At 38.4% G+C, this 19767-nt stretch overlaps 1 protein-coding gene across 1 annotated transcript in view; it reads right to left on the bottom strand.

Annotated features, from left to right (window-relative positions):
* The window catches only part of LOC104004591 (POTE ankyrin domain family member I), a 119015-nt gene extending 100728 nt beyond the window's left edge, over nucleotides 1–18287 (bottom strand). Inside the window, 4 exon segments of the mRNA XM_063794612.1 lie at nucleotides 5853–5999; nucleotides 6562–6670; nucleotides 15337–15495; nucleotides 18195–18287. The gene's annotated coding sequence lies outside the window, so the exon portion shown is untranslated.
* Nucleotides 18288–19767: the final 1480 nt, after the last annotated feature.

Below are 19767 nucleotides of genomic sequence, written 5' to 3'. Positions count from 1 at the left end.
TATGTCACTGAGTGAAAATGGCAGATCATGAAACAATAGTATTATATAATCTTACACAAACATGAAGTCATGGGATTATGGGTAATTAAGATTCATTGTTTCCTCTTTTATGCTAGTATCTTTATTTCCTAATTTTTCCATGACAAATATGTATTTTTTGTTCAATTTACAAACAACATGGAGTTAAGAAAAAATTAGTGTTTACAAATGGATGCATAATTTAAAGCAATGCTTTTAGACTCACCACTTACCCACACTTCCCCTCCACTTTGTGTGTAAGGAAAGGATAATGCTACTGTCTTTGGTAAGCTTTTACCATGTCTTTACAGAGCTTCTCAAGTACTTTTCCACGTGGGGTCACTTTGTGGAGAGGAGTTAATTTGGCACCCTAGTCCTTCTATTTCACTCAGAACCAGCTTTTTCTGCAAAGGAAAGAGTGGTCCTTGATAGTAAACCCTGGCCTTGTGGTTTTCATTCTAGATGCTTAGAACAACAACAACAACAAAAGACAGAGAGAGAGAGAGAATGGAGGAACATGTCATACAATCAAATGAACCTTCCCAATCAAGAACTTTACCCTGGAACCTCCCATCTACATTTGTACACATCTCTCCCCCCAAGCTCCCTGCTTACTACTAATACAAGAACCAACTTTAATTAAAAGAGGGTTTGAATTGTTATGTTTTTGATATCTACCTTTTTTTAATTATACTTTGTTTTCGGGTACATGTGCACAACCTGCAAGTGTGTTACATATGTATACATGTGCCATGTTGGTGTGCTGCACCCATTAACTTGTCATTTAGCATTAGGTATATCTCCTAATGCTATCCCTCCCCCCTCCCCCCACCCCACAACAGGCCCCGGTGTGTGATGTTCCCCTTCCTGTGTCCATGTGTTCTCATTGTTCAATTCCCACCTATGAGTGAGAACATGTGGTGTTTGGTTTTTTGTCCTTGCGATAGTTTGCTGAGAATGATGGTTTCCAGCTTCATCCATGTCCCTACAAAGGACATGAACTCATCATTTTTTATGGCTGCATAGTATTCCATGGTGTATATGTGCCACATGAACTCAAACAAATTTACAAGAAAAAAACAAACAACCCCATCAAAAAGTGGGCAAAGGATATGAGCAGACACTTCTCAAAAGAAGACATTTATGCAGCCAAAACACACATGAAAAAATGCTCATCATCACTGGCCGTCAGAGAAATGCAAATCAAAACCACGATGAGATACCATCTCACACCAGTTAGAATGGCGATCATTCAAAAGTCAGGAAACAACAGGTGCTGGAGAGGATGTGGAGAAATGGGAACACTTTTACACTGTTGGTGGGACTGTAAACTAGTTGAATCATTGTGGAAGTCAGTGTGGCGATTCCTCAGAGATCTAAAACTAGAATTACCATTTGACCCAGCCATCGCATTACTGGGTGTATACTCAAAGGATTATAAATCATGCTGCTATAAAGACACATGTACATGTATGTTTACTGCAGCACTATTCACAATAGCAAAGACTTGGAACCAACCCAAATGGCCAATAATGATAGACTGGATTAAGAAAATGTGGCACATGTACACCATGGATACCTACCTTTTATTTATCTGTGTTTATTATAAGAACATATTTTAAACGTTTATCTCTTCCGAGTTTTTTTTATGAGTAGTCAAACTGGGCACTCATCTCTTTTAAAGAACATAAGCCATTTATCTATCAAGAGTATATACTACTAGTCATCCTAATAAAAACAGAACCATTTTTAAAAGATAATAATTCAACTATGGCCAAAGAAGCAAAGTATCTATGGTTGGAATAAATGATTATTACTTTTTATTAAGTAATTCAATTACTCCACATTTTACTTAAGTGTTGGAAACTCAAGATCTATCCAGGGACTCAAATTTGCTGCACATAGTAGACTTAGATTCAGCTGCATATAATAGAAACTCAAGCTACAGTAATTTATGCAACATAAAGGTTTAGTTTTCTTCTCTCATGAGTGCTTCTAAAGATAATCAGTCCACTGCAGTCCAGAGGTGGACAGTGCCAAGATATCATCAGGGACCTAGGCTTCCCTGCCTTTTTGACAAAACTTTTGTAGTACGTGTTTCTGTCCTTAAGTTCACCTTATTACCTGAAGATGGCTGCTGAAATGTCAGACAGCAAGAAAGAGGCAAAACTATATTCCGTTTATATATCGGAACATAAGCATGTCAAATTATAATCACCATAAACAGAAGAGACTGCAACATCTAATTTATTAAACTGGGCACATTCTCAAATTGAATAAAATTGAGGTTGTATTAGTTAGGAAGATAATAAAATTGGGTGTTAAATATGTAGCTAACAAACTCTGCCACACATGTATTGGGTATAAAATTAAGAAAATGGACGTAAGTGATGGAAGTTTAGAAGTAGCCCCTCTTCTCAAAAGCCTCACTCTAGGAGGTTGATACACCTCTTAAGCAAAACTTTATACCCAAATGAACTGCAAAAGAGACAGAGTTGGTGGAAAAGTTGGTAGAAAAGTTTTCAAAAAACAAAAATGTTGATAAGCCAAAAAAAAAAAAAAAGACACTACAAAAACTCTTGCAAATGTGTATGGAAAAAAATAAATTTAAATTTATTTCCCCTATTCTCCACAGAACAAAAGGCCCACATATGGTGCTTGAAAAACAAATGCTTGGAATGGTGCTGGGAAAACTGGCTAGCCATATGAAGAAAGCTGAAACTGGATCCCTTCCTTACACCTTATACAAAAATCAATTCAAGATGGATTAAAGACTTAAACGTTAGACCTAAAACCATAAAAACCCTAGAAGAAAACCTAGGCGTTACCATTCAGGACACAGGCATGGGCAAGGACTTCATGTCTAAAACACCAAAAGCGATGGCAACAAAAGACAAAATTGACAAATGGGATCTAATTAAACTCAAGAGCTTCTGCACAGCAAAAGAAACTACCATCAGAGTGAACAGGCAACCTACAAAATGGGAGAAAATTTTCGCAACCTACTCATCTGACAAAGGGCTAATATCCAGAATCTACAATGAACTCAAACAAATTTACAAGAAAAAAACAAACCACCCCATCAAAAAGTGGGCGAAGGACATGAACAGACACTTCTCAAAAGAAGACATTTATGCAGCCAAAAAACAAATGAAAAAATGCTCACCATCACTGGCCATCAGAGAAATGCAAATCAAAACCACAATGAGATACCATCTCACACCAGTTAGAATGGCGATCATTCAAAAGTCAGGAAACAACAGGTGCTGGAGAGGATATGGAGAAATAGGAACACTTTTACACTGTTGGTGGGACTGTAAACTATTTCAACCATTGTGGAAGTCAGTGTGGCGATTCCTCAGGGATCTAGAACCAGAAATACCATTTGACCCAGCCATCCCATTACTGGGTATATACCCAAAGGACTATAAATCATGCTGCTATAAAGACACACGCACACGTATGTTTCTTGCGGCATTATTCACAATAGCAAAGACTTGGAACCAACCCAAATGTCCAACAATGATAGACTGGATTAAGAAAATGTGGCACATATACACCATGGAATACTATGCAGCCATAAAAAAGGATGAGTTCCTGTCCTTTGTAGGGACATGGATGAAATTGGAAATCATCATTCTCAGTAAACTATCGCAAGAACAAAATACCAAACACCGCATATTCTCACTCATAGGTGGGACTTGAACAATGAGAACACATGGACACAGAAGGGGAACATCACACTCTGGGGACTGTTGTGGGTTGGGGGAGGGGGGAGGGATAGCATTGGGAGATATACCTAATGCTAGATGACGAGTTAGTGGGTGCAGCGCACCAGCATGGCACATGTATACATATGTAACTAACCTGCACATTGTGCACATGTACCCTAAAACTTAAAGTACAGTAATAATAAATAAATACGCCAAAAAAATAAAATAAAATAAAATAAATGCTTGGAACAAGACATGAGAAAACTATTTTAGTGTCTCCAAAGGCAAACTTATGTCATTGTTATTGCAAGAACAGAACAGAAGCAGAAAAAATATTCAGAAGGGCTTCAGTCAAGTCAAGCAAAATACGAGTTAGAGTATGGGGACTTTTCTGTCTTTGGGAGATTAAATTACCAAAACCCAGTTCTGGCTTTGATTTTTTTACTTCCTTCCCAAAAGTTTCCCATTGGCCTGTGTCCTCTGGAAAACAAGATCCGACCATTCAGATAAACATCCATCTTTCCTCTTCTCCCTCTATTCCGTAATCCCAACTTCAGTGGGAAGGTCATGTTCCTTCAGCAAGACTGCGGGTCCCTCTTCAATTGTACTGCCATAAAGGGAGCACTGGGATGGGGAGGTAGAAATGGAGAGATGATGGGGTGCTCTTACTGCAAGGAAAAAACTCTCCTGGAAAATGGAGATGGAACTTGTTCTTTCAGAGATAGGAGAATATTATACAAAGTTAGTGGGAACTGAAATCCCCAAATCAGACTGAAAAAGGGGAAATCAAAAATAGAAAAGGTAGCTGGGAGGGGAAGGGAGAGAATATGATGCAATTTGGGGAGATGTTAAGAGGTTAACAAAGCACTCTCCTTCTTCCCTAGAAATTCCCACCTGACAGTTAATAACAAGGGAGTCACACCTGTGTGTGACAGAGGGCTGCCAATGGCCATTGTGGAGGAAAGAACCACCGAAAAAAAGGCTTTACTCTTGCTGCACGATAAGGTGGGAAAAAAAAATCCTTCCTGAGAAATTTCAACCTTGTCTCCGCTGACTTCCATTTTCTCTGCTCAGAGGTAAACAGCTGCTAGATAAGCCTTGTGGACAAGGTGGAAGAGCAAGTAAGTAGAAACTGACAGGGCAGAAAGCAGAAATGAAGAATCTCTCACACAGAGAGACTCTACCCCTCTCCAAGGGAAGCCAGAGGCTTGAAGCCAGGCAGGGATTAGGTGGCATTTAAGAGGAATCTGTGTGTTAAGACTTGCCACAATTTAACTGCTCAAGTAAGGAGCTGTCATTTGTGGATAATGTAAGTATGCTTCAGGTGATACTATCAAACTTGATTTCCTGAAAGCAAAGGACCACTGCATAGCTCAGAATTCTATATTCCTAGGATCTCTACCTCAAAACCATTGCATCTCCTTGGTCTGAGATTTACCCCAGCCTCTGAAATCTCCCTGAATACTAGAATAGAGAGGGAAGCCCAGGAATAACAGGGCATGCTATTTGACACAGTCAGAGCTCAAGAAACAGACTTTGAAAAATGTGAGGAAATAGCCATGGAAATAGGATGATGGAGCACCAATTGTATTGAATGATATCCACAATGAGGTGGATGGCTTTGCAAGGTTGAGTCATCTAGATGATTCATTCCCAGGACCTTCTTCTCAGGCCTCCTCTGAACTTTTCACTGAAATCTGAGGCAGGTACACTACTCATGCTCCAGCTCCCTTTGAAGAGACATTATTACTCAAGGAAAGGCAGCTTCTGTGCTTCCAGAGCCAGCTTTCTGTGGTCACCCAGGAATGTTATCTCAAGAGAAAGACACAGAAATCCATGTCCTTTGATAGAAAATCCTCCTTTGCTCAAGGGCATGAGTTACTGAATAAGTCCAAGGAGGGTGACACTTTTCATTCTTGTTTGATGTCTGTCATTCTCAGAGCACCAGCCTGATCTGCCTCTTTCCATCTTTTCAGGGACCCAGATAGGGGACATATGATTATTGCTGACTTCATAATAGGCAACTGGAGGCTTTACCATGAAAGATGAATAAGTAAACAGTGCAACTTGGAGGTAGGGCTGGCCACCTACCACTTGGTGGCCAACGCAGGGACTGCTCACCTCCTGCTGCTGTTTCTGGAGCCTGTTGATCAGCAGCAGCTGCACAACTACCACCGCTTTACCCGGTAGCTTCAGAAGGAGGACTATTTTGATTTGCCCCAAGGTGAGGTTGAGTGGGATGCCTTCTGTGAGTGACTTTGGAGAAGGCTAAGGAAAGCCAGATGAGAAAGAGAGGATTAGAGGCTGTGAGAGGTTTAATCAGGCAGAAATCTCTCCCAGCAGGGGCCTGGATTGCCATCACATCACTGAAGGGAGGGCTCACAAAAGTGGTCTGCAGGCAGTGCTTACTCCAAGCCCACTTTTTACACTGAAAATGATAGTTGAAGACAACATATTTGAAAGCACCTGGAAACAAAGTTCTTTCAAAAAACAGTTCTGATACCCTGCTAGTCCTCTCACACAAGGCATTCCCTTAAAAAAGAATATGCAAAAATGGGTTGGAGAATGCTACGTGCATTTTTCAAAATGAATTCCTTCTGCCTCCACTGAAAGCAATGTGTTCACTTGTTTGATAAAAAGCTACTTTATTCCAGAGGAATGAGGCAAGAATCAATGAGCTACTTGTCAGTGTTCTAAAGCTAAATGGCAAATTCAGAGTTTCTCTAATTCATGAGGTTCTCACAATAGTAGTATTGCATGAGTGAGAACAATAGTTGTGATCCTGTATTACATATGAGGAATCCAAGCACATAAAGGTTAGGTGACTTACCACTGTGGCACAGCAAACTGGATCTGGTGCTCATCCTCTGAGTCACAGTCCAGGGCTCTGTACTCTCTACTGTCTTCCGCTTACCTCCAACTGATGACAGCTTACCTTGCTACGGAGATAAATGGGAAAAAACGAGGTAAACATCTTAAAAATACCCACACGTTATCTATTTCTGAGAAAATTTTCACAAATTTACAGAGATTTTGCATAAAATTATAAGTGCCCCCAAACAGAAGGATAAAGTACATTGATAAAAATGGACTATAATGTTCTCATTAAGAATCATGTTTCAAAGAACACGTAGTGCTATGGGGAAAGACACATGATATATTACACAAAAGTATTAACAAAACTGCATGCACTACGATTCCAATTTTGAAAATAATTACATAGATATCTAATATACAAAATATAGAGAAACAGAGGAGGCTAGAATTGGTCTTAGAAATGGGATTGTGGACGATTTAAACTTCCTATACTTTCCTGTGTTATTATTTTTTTCTAAAATAAGCACGTGTTGTTTTCATAATATTAAAGTAAATTCTCTTTTGTAAATGGAAACCTTAGTGTAGGCTAATTAGTTTAATTCTCTACTTTTTGTTGGCATGACATGAGCTTGAGAGAAAGTATAAATGTCTAAATCTGGAAAAACACAGCAAAAAAAAAAAAAAAAAACGTAAAAAGTCACTGCAAACAAGTTCAGAGACCATCTGTTAGACAAATGGGCCAAAGAGGGCTTCTTTATATAGCCCCCTAGGGTGTTTACTTCTTTACAGTAAGCTGAATCCTATTAACTCAAATGCCATAGATAAGATAAATTCTGGGGCTGTAAAGACCCCAAGTTGCTGCTGTACTTTGGAGCTCCCTGACACAGAGTCCACACTGGGCTACTCAGCAACATCACCTAGACAAGCAAACCTCTCTCTTATCACCCTCTCCCCTGAGCGCTCTCTAGTCCTCCTCCCTTTCTGGATAGAGGCCTGATGCCATAGCCTCTGAAAGGTAATGTACTGAGGGACTATCCCTGCATGAAAAGCTATCTAAGCAGCTCCCCCAGGGAAACTGCCACCTCAGGGTCAGCTCCTCAAGTTTTGGCTCAGAAAGTGAAAGACTTCCACACACATTGCTTCAGGGAAAAAATAATTAGCAATTTCTTCCTTTATTAATAGAGTTGGAGTACTTGTAGTCCTGTGGCATAACCCTGGGACTTTGCTGACCACAAGTCCAGTATTTCATCCCCCTCCCTTTGTCTGCTGTCAACTAGTGTTCCTTAGAAAATATTATTATTGTTATCAATGTTAATAAAACTTCACGTTCTAATTAGCCTTAATATTTTCCATTACAGTTTTTTATGTTGTTGAAATCAACCTGAATGGTTTTTTTCTTGAAATATCTTAGATCGTATCATGGAATTTCAAGATTGAAAGAAATTTGCATCTGATGCTTAGATACCCTCTCCCACTCTCCCAACCTAGATCTGACAAAAGCAATTGATAGAAAGTATTGTTCTTCAGCTCGTTCCATCATTGCATATATTTCTCTGTTAAAAAGTAAGTCTCCATGATGAATTAAAATGTGTCACCCTATAGAATTATAGTAATTCTGTACTTTAGAGATTAAATGGGACAAATTCAATTGCTTTATTAAATAATTACCCTTCATTTGTTTCAATAAACCTTTTTGTTCTCCAATTTAAATATCCCAATTCCTTCTACTGTTACTCATTTTCCGTACTTCTAAGTCCCCTCTAGTTGTTCTTCACCAAATTCACTATAGTTTGACAATGTACTTCTTAAGTGAAACTAAAATGACAAATTCATGAAACAAGTGGGCAAATAAAGTTAAGTACCACTAAAACAGATATTGATCCAAAAATCTCAACATAAGTACAGAACCCTTGGGGCTGGCACATGTGCAGAATTGTAGAAAGAAGGGAAGAGACGGATAAGCCTTTGAAGCGTTTTGTAAATTCTTTGCCATAACTGACTTCTGTCTTTATATCCTTGGACTTCATAGAACCCCTTGCTCTTACATTTTCAGTCCTAAATCCAGTATCATCTATTTTGTGGGAAAACATAGCTATGTTAGTATAAAAACATATATCAAGGCTTCCAATTATATTTGATATTCTGATTCAGGCTTAAGGTCAACTGATTATTCAGATTAGACCCAGGCCTCATCATCTTTCCCTTTTTCCCTAAAGGCTGAACCAATTAAGATCTCAGTTAAAGAAACACTTTTTGAGATCTTCCCAAAACTTTCTCACTGTTATCCCTAGATGAGTCCACTTGGAAATGTTGGATGATCCAGAACGGTCAAAAATAAACCTTGGCACATTTATTTAAAAATGAAGCAGGTGGAGACTGGAGGTCAGCAGTGAAGACCAAGTGTACACACGGCGTGCTCTTAGTCACCACTCCTCCAAAAGGAGCTGTCCAGGGTACGATAGCCATGGCTCAAAATGTGTCTGCTACATACTCTCCTTAAGAGTCAGGTGTAATCGGTGCTTCCTAAATCAGGAAAGACTGCAGTGCCCTTTACATCTGCTTGTAACCACAATATGGTTATTGGGTGGGCTCCAAATAACTGCTATACTTGATAATGTTACCTTCCAACACTGACCCTTTTAAAGGCCTTCTAAGAAATTTTGGATGTGAGCGCCACTGTGTTCCTCTTTGCTGAACACTTTCTCAAATGGGAGACCAAGGAGGATGAGGTTGACTCATGTATTCCAGCAGACAGAAACCTAACTTTAGATGTCTACTCTCTACATGTTTCTATAATTCTCACACAACAGCTTCAGGTAAGGCACAGCTTAGATTTTTTTCATGTCTTTTCCACTTTCCTTTAACCCTGTGTTGCATTTGGAATCAATCACAATCTTGAAAGACACAGTTCCAAACACCATAATCGAATGCTGAAAATCAAAAGAACAAAATCCTTAAAGTCTAAAATTCCAAAAATCACCATCCCAAAAACTGAAATCCTGAAAATTTAATTCTGGAAAAAATAATTTTAAAAATTCTTTAAGATATATTTATTTACATTTTTAAAAGGTATTTATTTGAGTAACATATAAAAACACAAAAATAAAAACACAACAGAACACTTCAAAGATCACCTTACACAATAAAATAAGCGATAACATACATTTTTGCAAGCATAAACATTCAGGCCTTCTATCAACAGTCACACAAGTATAAGAGTTATAAACAGATGAACTATATTCATGAAGACATAGGTCAAAAGGTGAAATATGTAAATGCATATCATTGTGGTTGGTAATTGTATGCACCCAGCTCTATAAGTGTAGTCTTCTGAAATACCATGATAGACAACGTAAGTATTTTCATGATACTGATTAATCACCACCACAACAGTCACCTAAAGAACCAAGATCTCAAGAAATAACGTTTTAAATGTTTCTGTAGTACTGTAAGGTGAATATAGTTAACTATAATTTATTGTGTATTTTTACAAAGCTAGAAGAGAGGATTTTGAATGTTCACAAGACAAAGAAGTGCTAAATGCATGAGGTGATGTGCTAATTACCTTGATTTGATCATCCCATATTGTCTATGTGTATTGGACTAGTACTCTATATCTCATAAATATAATTATTACATGTCAACTAAAAATAAAAGGAAAAATATATTTTTAAAATGTTAACTCAAAAATCTTAGCTTAATAGTTGTGAAGAAAGAAGACTCTCCCATCAGAGTGAAGTGGGAGGGATCTTGCTTCAGGAAATGAAGCTGCATCTGCATAACAGGACTTTGACCTGAAGTTCTAGCTGCTGGCTGAAGCAGCCACTGAGGAGCCTTTGACAGCAAAATCTGTAAAAAAACATTGCGCGATAGGCATACCTAATCCTTAAAGATAAAAACAATACATAGGTACACGAAGACATTTGTTGTATTTCATATTTTCTATAAATGTTCTAAGAAAATGTACTTGTTGCCTAGAGCTCATTTAAGAAACAAGGTTCTCTTCAGTGCAGCATGTGCTGTTTTAAGGACCCTGCCAGTGTCCTTCCAATAGGACCAATGCTCTAAAATCATCACATAAATAAAGTGTGACAAGAGTTTCAGCTTCTTGGTTTCGTACTCCTCCCTCAGCCATACTCTACTTTGTACGTTTACATTTCCTCTTATCTATCTCAATTCTTCAAGCTTCCTCATTGAAAAATAAGCCCTGGGGAATGAATGGAATATGTAAATAAATGAAACATCCACCAGTAGATTATTGTTAAGAACTGTAGTATGTGTACATGATAGAATGCTTCCCCGTATTAAAGTAAATATTTTTAAAGATTATCCCAAAATATGGGTGAAGACTTAAGATAGGCTATTAAAGTGAATAAAAATAGAATAAAAAGTAGAATTCAAAATTAGTCATAATATGATTCGAAGTAGAAAAAATAGGAGTAATGCAGCAAAGTATTAGTAACAGTTTGATGTAAATGAACTGTGCCATTAATAATTTTTCTATATTTTTCATATTTGTCCATTTTTTGTTTCATTTTCTAAATAGTTACTTAAATTGTGCAAAATTTTCTCTACAGTATAAATGTCTACCAACAACTCAGAGAGAAAATGTCCTACAGTGGCATGTAACTTCAAATGATTCAGACCTTTACATAAGTGCTAAAAAGTGTTAATGGTGTCATTTCTGGGAAGGAGGTGCCCGAGAAGAGGGAAACAGACTGGATTCTCAGGCCTTTAAGGTTGTCTTCTTGAGACAGTCTCAGTGTCCTAACTATCAGCACCATGTATGGAGCTGAGACCCAATTTGCATATTTCAACAAGCTTAATTTTCTCAACAGTTATGGCTTTCACTTTCCCCCATCTTCTTCCAGCCATCTCTATTTATACACCCAAGAAACTTTCAGATTTTCCTTAGTTTCCTCTGATAACACAAACGTGCCTGAGATGTTATCAGGCACATTTATCATTCACATGTCTCTTGAAGACGTTCAGAAGAAATGAATGGTATCCTTTCTCCTGGAACTGCATCCCACCCTGGAAACCAAATGCTGTTTACATTATTCTTATAGGATTTTTCCAGACATATGATAAAAGAAAAAACTTCAGCTGAATTAAATTTAAAGGAGTTGAATTGAGCAATGAATGATTCACAAATCAGGCAGCCCCCAGAATCACAGCAGATTCACAGAGGCTCCAGCACAGCCATGTGGTGGTAAATTTATAGACAAAAAAAAGGGAAATGACATACAGAAATCAGCAGTGAGTTACAGGAACAGCTGCATTGGTTACAGATTGGCATTTGCCTCATCAGTGTATTAATGATTGAAGTATGGCCGCTAAGATTGGCTAAGACTTAGCTATTTGTTGCAGGTGCATACTCGCAAGTTAGGTTTTCAATTTTGTCTGCCTATTAAGCTAAGTTACAGTTCATCCACGAGGATTCAAATATGGAAGTACAAGTCCTTCTCAGGCCATATTTAGTTTGCTTTAACACCTATGAGCTTAATACTGACAAAGTGAACACTATTTCCTCATATCATACAAAACCAAAAGTGCTGAAACTAAATTGTCAGGATCTAATACTCAAATATCATAGTATGATATGTTTTCACTTTCCCATGGTGTTCTTTCCCTCCTTTCATATATTCCTTCACTCTTATTTTTTAGCATATTCATTCATCACCCAAAATTTCATCTTATGTGCTAGGTGTTGGGCCAAGGCTTGGAAAAACAAAGTGATGCAAAATACTGACAGACTTTTTAAAATGCTTATTGAGTCAGAGGGGCATGAGATTCTGCATTTCTTTTTATAAGATATATATACTTTAAGTTCTGGGATACATGTGCAGAACGTGCAGGTTTGTTACATAGGTATACACATGCCATGGTGATTTGCTGCACCCATCAACCCATCATCTACATTAGGTATTTCTCCCAATGCTATCCCTCCCCCTAGCCCCCCACCCCTGAAAAGCCCCCAGTGTGCAATGTTGCCCTCCCTGTGTCCATGTTTTCTCATTGTTCAACTCCCACTGATGAGTGAGCCAACATGCGGTGTTTGGTTTTCTGTTCTTGTGTTAGTTTGCTGAGAATGATGGTTTCCAGCCTCATCTATGTCCCTGAAAAGGACATGAACTCATCCTTTTTTATGGCTGCATAGTATTCCATGGTGTATATGTGCCACATTTTCTTTATTCAGTCTATCATTGATGGGCATTTGGTTTAGTTCCAAGTCTTTGCTATTTTGAACAGTGCTACAATAAACATACTTGTGCATGTGTCTTTATAGTAGAACGATGTATAATCCTTTGGGTGTATACCCAGTAATGGGATCACTGGGTCAAATGGTATTTCTAGTTCTAGATCCTTAAGGAATCACCACACTGTCTTCCACAATGGTGGAACTAATTTACACTCCCACCAACAGTGTAAAAGCATTCCTATTTCTCCACATCCTCTCCAGCATCTGTTGTTTTCTGACTTTTTAGTGATCACATATGCAGAAAGCTGAAACTGGATCCCTTCCTTACATCTTACACAAAAATTAACTCAAGATAGATTAAAGACTTAAGTGTAAGACCTAAGCCCATACAAACCCTAGAAGAAAACCTCGGCGATGCCATTCAGGACATTGGCATGGGCAAAGACTTCATGACTAAAACACCAAAAGCAATGGCAACAGAAGTCAAAATAGACAAATGGGATCTTATTAAACTAAAGAGCTTCTGCACAGCAAAAGAAACTATCATCAGAGTGAACAGGCAACCTACAGAATGGGAGAAAATTTTTGCAATCTATCCATCTGACAAAGGGCTAATATCCAGAATCTACAAAGAACTTAAACAGATTTACAAGAAAAAAACAAACAACCCCATCAAAAAGTGGGCAAAGGATGCGAACGGACACTTCTCAAAGAAGACATTTATGCAGCCAACAAACATGAAAAAAAAGCTCATCGTCACTGGTCATTAGAGAAATGCAAATCAAAACCACAATGAGATATCATCTCACACCAGTTAGAATGGAGATTCTGCATTTCTAAAAGTCTCCAGCTGACACTGATGTTGCTGGTCAATAGACCATACTTCATGTAGCAATGATCTAGTGATGACCTAGTTAAAATGTCCAAGGAGACAAGTTCCTGAACAAAAAAGCCTCAGAAATATCTCTACCTCACCCACATAATGATGAGAAAAAGTCAGAATTGGGAGTGATTCTTAAAAATCAGTGTCTCTCTCTCAAAGTCAGGTTAAGGAGTAGACACTGCCTGATTTCTATTAAATCCTACTAAGATTCTGCCAGATAGTAGAAAACATTGTAATACAAATTGAAAAACATCTTTATTCCTGTCATTTATTGATTTATATAACATGTTATTTGTTGAGAACCATGGTGCACTGGGATGTGTGGTACTAATCAGGGATACATGGTGACCTAAACTAGACCTGGAACACTCTTGGGGAGCTTACAATCTAGTATAAATCCTAAACCCTGAATAAAATAGCCAGGTAAATAAATGCCAAATTAATCATTCAGTAAGTGTTATAAAGGAAAGGTACATTAAGGCCTAACATGATTCAATGGAGGTGGCACAGGGAACTCTGTCTCACTCTTCATACCATAAAAGGCTTCTTGAGAAAGGAATGCTTGAGTTGAGACCCTAGAAAAATGAATAACACACTTTAAATAAAGGGAGATGAGGGTGAAAAGTGGATTTCAGGCACAGAGAATAGAATATGACATGATTTCATCTCCCTTTTTGAAACAGTAACTCTGGCCACGGTAGTGAAGAGTTTAGAGAAGGACAAGGGTAAATGTGAAACTAATTATGAGGCAAGTATATTTGTTTTTGTTTTTTGTGTATTTTTGCAAGACAGGATGAATTTTATTCTATTTTTAAAATAAGTAAATTTATCTTAGTTCTTTGGAAGACCTCTAGTAAAGAATAAATGTCATGACATATTAATCCTTAAAATTGTTATAGTTGCTCAAAAAAGAAACTCAAAAACTAAAATTGGATCCTATCAACCCAGATAAAACACTGAAAATTATGAAACTTTTGCTCAAAATACAGTGATAACTGCAGAAAAGCAGCAACTATTTAATCATGCCCACCAACAATGTGCAGTGTCCTCCATGGGCCAAACACACTCCAGGTGGCGGCCATGGGTGGAGGGGAAGAGGACTGGGGTTTTCTATGGGGTGATGACAGTGTTTTGGAGCTCAAAAGAGGTGGTGGTTGCACAATGTGAATGTGCTGAATGAGGCAAGTATATTTGAAAAAGATGGAGGCAGTCAACCTCTGCAGGTAGAGGTGGTGGTAGAAATGGAAGGAAATGCATATTATTACATATTTGGGAAGTAAAATGTATTTAAAGATTGGAAATGGAGGTGAAAGGTTAGAAAGATGGTCAGATACCTTGCCATGGCGCCTCACCCTAATACTTCAGTGCATGCCAGCCTGACTTCCAGCATTCACCCCTGCATTTCCTTACCTGAGGGCTTTCTCTGATCACAGAAGCCGCTTTTGCTGTCCCTGCTGCAGGTTGGGCATGCTGAGGAATCAATGCCGCTAGGAGACAGTCCATAACTAATGACTATCAGAAACTGTTGTACGAATACCCTTTATCTCTCAGCATGTTTCTGAGATAAGTTTTCTACACTGGATCTCAGAGTTATTCCAAGTTTAATCCACAGTTATCCATTCTGGTAACTGCTTCATAGTTCACTCTTTATAAGGGTCTTTGCCCCACTTCCCAGTTCTCCTACCAGAGATTCTGATACCTACCAAATGAATCATCTGCAGGTGAAATCTAAGTCTCTGGATCTGCTTTCAGGATAGCACTGTAGTCAGATGAATGGGAATCCATTCTCTCAGAAATGCAAGAAGGGAATGTGGTTTGGGAAAGTTCATTAGATCAATTTTGGAGTTGAGTTTGAGGTGCCCCTGAAACATTCAAGTAAAACTATCATCCAGCAGTCAAATATTAATACCATGTAGCAGTTGTCATCTGGAACTCTGAGGATGCAATTTGTATTAACAATTTGATATACTCATTGGCAAATAAGTAATAACCAAAGCTTTGGAGAAGAAAATGACCTAGACAATAGTATAGCATTGAAAGATGTGAAGGCCTGGAACTCGGCCTCACAGAGCTTCAGAATTTAATGGCCAAATAAAGGAAAAGAAGCCCACAAATTAAATAGAGGAGTTGTAGCCAGAAATGTGGGAGTTTTCTGGGCAATCAGGAGGCAAAGTAGAATAGAGTTGACACTGAAGCCAAAGGAAAAAATGTGTTGGAACAGCAGTGCTGAATTCTGCTGAGAAGAGATATATCTTGAAAAAAAAATGTCCATAAGACTTAGAGACATGAATGTTATTGGTGATTTCTGCAATGGCCATTGCAGGGTTATGATGGGGAGGGAACCATATTTAAATATATTGAATGTGAGGCAGGCATGAGGAAGAGATGAGGCTTTCTTGCTGTGTGTTAAGCATGCCAGCCATCCCCCTGCCTTGTGGCACCTATACATACCATCTCCTCTGCCTGTAATGCTCTTTTGGTAGATATTTATATTTCTTGCCCCAACACTTCCTTCAAGTCTTTTCTCAAATATCACCTTTTCAGTGAGGCCTTCCCTGACTAGCTATTGAAAATTACACCCAGTGGGGATGGGGAGATATTGGTTAAAGAGTTCAAAGTCTCAGCTAAACAAGATCAATAAGATCTGAAGATGTACTGTATAGCATGGTGACTGTAATTAATAATAACATATTGTTCAGTTGTCTCTTTATATCTAGGGGAGACTAGTTCCAGCTCACCCTGGAGACAACAAAATCAGCAGATGCTCAACCGCCTCATATAAAATGGCACAGTATTTGCATATAACTTGCACACATCCTTCCATGTACTTTAAATAATCTCTACATTTCTTACAGTAGCTAAGACAATGTAAATGCTACGTAAATAGTTGTTATACTATATTTGAATTTTTTTGTCATATTGTTATTTTTATTTTTTTCTAAATATTTTCCATCTGTGATTGATTGAATCTGCAGATGCAGAACCACAGATACTAAGGGCCAAAAGAATACTTGAAAATTGCTAAGAGAGTTGATCTTAAATGTTCTCACAACAATAAAATGGCAAGCATGTGAGGTGACAGATATGTTAATTAGTTTGATTTAATCATTTTGCAATGTACACATATATCAAAATATCACCTTGTATATCATAAATATATACAACGTTTTCAAATTAAACCTTAATTAAGCTGAGGGAAAAATGTACACCTGCCACCTGTCACCTCCAACACACACTTCCTATTGACCTGAACCTTCTAATTTTTCTCCATCTTTACTCATCGCCCCCCCAGCATGCCACATAGTTTATTTACCCCCTGTCTTCCCCCATTACAATATAACTTCCACAAGTCAGGAATTTTTATCCATTTTGTTCACTGCTGTATTCATGAGTATTTAGAGTAGTGTCTGGAATGTTAATTATTATTGTTGAATTAACTAATCAATTATTAATATTTTAAAAATATAAATAATATAAACATGTATATTACATTTTGCATTTAAATGCCATTACAGCCCAACTATAAATGTAAGTATAGATGGAAGGGGAAACCTTAAATGGTTTTATCCTTATATTCTTTTTGCCGATATGTTTTCCCACATTTCTCTACAATAAACTTCTACACCTTTATAATATTGAGAGTAAATATTTCTTAAGAAAAATTAACCTTAAGAGCTCAAAAAAATAAATAATTCACAAATAATTGCTGTGAAGGCTATGCATGGAAAGGGCAGAAGGGAGGTGGAGGGAGTGCAGAGACCTGTGGGCTGAGTCTGAGCCTCAAGGCTTTTTCAGCATGAAACTCAGCAAAGACAGTTGTTAAAAAGGCCTGCCTCCCACCGCCCCTGCTGTTCACTAAGCTTAGGCAATCAAAGTGTACCAGTGTTTTTTCACTGCCCAGCATATACTGATTTAAGGAATCAACACTCTGACTTGAGAAAACCTAAAATATGAAGTTATCTCAAAGGTGGGTGAGGTTCTAAGGAGGCTCAAATATATAGTCCTCAATTAATTCTCACCTCAAGTTAGTTACAATCTGATACAACATATTAGGAGACAGGAACAGCACAGTGGTAAAAATCAAACCTCACCTCAAAAGATCGTAAATTATTGCTCTCAGATTAGTATTAACTGACACAATATGTACAGTGAGTATCTTCTCTTCCTCCTCCCAAATCACAGAAGAGAACGTGAAAGACTAGGAGCCATACACATTACCCCAGGGAAAGCAGAGTGAAAGGGCAGTCTGGGTGTCCTTAACTGTACCACTCACAGAGGGGGCCTGTCCCACAACCAGCCAGGCTATTTCAACCTATTCTTACCTGACAAAAAGAATCTGGGGGCCTTGGCTCCACTGTAGGTGGGCAATTTTATTCCAACTGGTTTTGGGTGCTAGTTTTCTGCCTAGTGGTCAAATTCAGAAATCCAATCAGGAACTAGGTCTCCACCTGGAGCTCTTAGGTTAGCTAACTAATGGCTTCTTGGTCCTCAAGGAAGGGTTTGTTGTTTTTGTTTGCTTGTTTGATTGGCTTTTTGCCATTGCATTAAAATTCTTTCTTACCCAGCAATTGATGAGTTCAAGGCTATCCTGTCACATTTGGTGATGTGGCCTGAGCCCTCCCAGAGTGTTACTGACTGGGACGAGCTACTAACTAAAGTTTAGTGAACAGAAGACAATGAGCTTGCTGGAATGTCACAGAGGCTTGGTTGCCATGGTAGTGATTGTCAGATGAGATCACAGAGAAGGGTGTAAGAGAAAAGAAAGAAAAACATGCAGGAAAATCTGAAGCATAATATTATACTAATATATATATATAATATATATATACTTTATACATATTTATACTGTCTAAACTTACAGTGGACTAATGTGTTGAAACTTGAGGGGAAAACTACTTTTTGAGAAAGACCGACTTTCCAGCATCTTCTTAGAGAGATGTGGTTTCATGGAAGAATGGTGTCTGAGCTACATTTTGTCTTATTCTAAAAGTAAAAGGAATGGGACTGATCTGGAAGCACATAGATTCCAGATCAATACTAATACCAGACTATTGTAATGCCAATTTATAAAAGGAAGCTAGGTATCCATTAAAATGACAGAGAATCAACAGGTATTTTTTGTAACAGATCATTGAGTTGGATGTGAAATGGTTTAAAGCTTTATTCCAGGGGCTCCTGCAAAGTGTAAACTTAGCGTTTCCTTGAGTTAGCACTGAAAGGAGAGCAGGATTGAGGGACAAAAAAAGCAATCCAGTCATCTAGTAATATGACTCTGGATGATGTTTGCTCTAAATTGCTCCCAGCATCAGTATGTGGAAGGTGGACAGTGTGTGTGAACCTCAAAGCCCCTGCAGGGCTTCAGTTGGCTTGAATAAAATGTTACTGGTTATCCTGCCACCTTGTGGCTACGGGCCAACATGCCAGGGTGTGGAGAAGGAAGGGAGGAAATTAATGAATCACAGAGTTGCCTGACTGAAGAAGGAAAGCTCAGAAACACATCCTCTTCTCTCTTCCCTATAGAAGTCAACGTGCCCATCATTTGATTAGCTAAAAGTGAATAGGGCTTAAAGTTCAGTCCTTGAGTGAGATTTTGCTTATATAGCCCTCCTAGGACTTTTGTCCTATCAGAGTAGCTTGTTGCACAGTGTGCTGCTTGTGATCAACGGTTAGTTAATCTTGTCTCTCCAAAATCTAAAGTTTAAATCCTTATTCATTAAATCAGACTGTTTATCAAGTATAGTGCTTTACTAATGAGATTATTTCAGAAATAAGCGAACAAAACAATAAGACGTATGCTGTTTGTTTTTTGAGACAGGGTCTTGCTCTGTTATCCAGGCTAGAGTGCAGTGACACAATCACGGCTCACTGGAGGATTGACCTTGTGGCTCAAGCAATCCTCCTACCTCAGCTTCCCAAGTAGCTGGGACCAAAGGTGTATACCAACATGCCCAGCTAGGTGTTTTTATGTCTGTCTGTTTGTTTGTTTTATTTTGCAGAGATGGAGGTCTCCCTAGGTTGTCCAGGCTGGTCTCAAACTCCTGGGCTCAAGTGAACCTCCCGCCTTGGCTTCTCAAAGTGCTGAGATTATGGGCGTGAGCCACTACACCTGCCCAATATTGTTGACTAGAGTAAAG

Source organism: Pan troglodytes, chromosome 16, assembly GCF_028858775.2.
Source record: "Pan troglodytes isolate AG18354 chromosome 16, NHGRI_mPanTro3-v2.0_pri, whole genome shotgun sequence".
NCBI lineage: Eukaryota > Metazoa > Chordata > Mammalia > Primates > Hominidae > Pan > Pan troglodytes.
The sequence above is the reverse complement of the archived record's forward strand: the minus strand, read 5'-3'. Positions and strand labels throughout refer to the sequence as shown.